Below are 1,364 nucleotides of genomic sequence, written 5' to 3' on the forward strand. Positions count from 1 at the left end.
GTTTGTTTGTTTATTTGTTTGTTTATTTATTTATTTATCTATTTGTTTATTTATTTTTGTATTTGTTTATTTATTTATTTATTTATTTATTTATTTACTTTTTTTGTTTTTGTTTGTTTGTTTGTTTGTTTGGTTAGTTGCTTATATACACAGATAAATATTTATATATTTTTTATTTATTTATTTATTTATTTATTTTATTATTTATTTATTTATTCATTTATTTATTTTTTAGTTTTTTATTTATTTGCATCTATATAACATAGATAAAAGAAATAAAATAAATAAAATAAACAAAAAAAAATAAATAAAACAAAAAACAAAACAAAAAACAAAAAACAAAACAAATAAGTAAATACAACAACAAAACAAAAAACAAAACAAATAAATAAATAAGCAACTAAACAGAAAAAACAAAAGCCAAAACAAAAGCCAAACAAACAAAAAAAATAAATAAAAATAAATTAAAAAGAATAGAAAAAAAAAATAAAATAAATAAAAGACAAAAGAGAAAAGCCAAACAAACAAAAAAAACAAACAAATAAAAATAAATAAAAAAAAAGTAAAAATAAAAAATAAAAATAAAAAAATAAATAAAAATAAATAAAAATAAATAAAAATAAATAAAAAACATAAAAAAACAAAAATAAATAAAAGACAATAAATAAAAAATAAAATAAATAAAAGACAGACCTTTTTAGGGTTCTCAGCAAGAGAACGATAAATATTTCGCTGCGAGAGACGAAGACACAGCTGCTGCAGCACAGCAGCAATCTGCTGCTCCACTGTCTCCAGCTCTGCATCCAAAGCCAAATTCTGAGCAGCAGCAGCAGCAGCAGCAGCAGCAGCAGCAGCAGCAGCAGCAGCAGCAGCAGGAAGCGAGGGAATGATGCAGCAGCAGCAGCAGCAGCAGCAGCGGACGGGGAGACCATGCAGCAGCAGCAGCAGCAGCAGGAGGGGAAGCGGTAGCTGGCGCAACAGCTCTATGGTAGCAGCAGCAGCAACAGCAGCAGCAGCAGCAGCAACAGCAGCAACAGCAGCAACAAGAGGCGCATAGAAAGCAGAATAAAAAAAAAATAAATAAAATAGAAATTACCTGCTGCTGCTGCTGCAGCGACAAATGCTGCTGCTGTGATGGGGTCATCCAGCTATCTAAACCAAGGACGCAGCAGTTGCTGCTGCTGCTGCTGCTGCTGTTGCTGCTGCTGCTGCTGCTGCTGCCGCATGTGGTGTCTATACAGTCCAAAGAGAAATCATATGCATGCTCGCTCTCAATCCAATCCCCAGACAGTCTGCAGCAGCAACAGCAGCAGCAGCAGCAACAGCAGCAGCAGCAGCAACAGCAGCAGCAGCAACAGCAGCAG

The sequence above is a fragment of the Eimeria mitis genome, genomic scaffold, assembly GCF_000499745.2.
Source record: "Eimeria mitis Houghton genomic scaffold, Emh_scaff370, whole genome shotgun sequence".
Taxonomy (NCBI): domain Eukaryota; phylum Apicomplexa; class Conoidasida; order Eucoccidiorida; family Eimeriidae; genus Eimeria; species Eimeria mitis.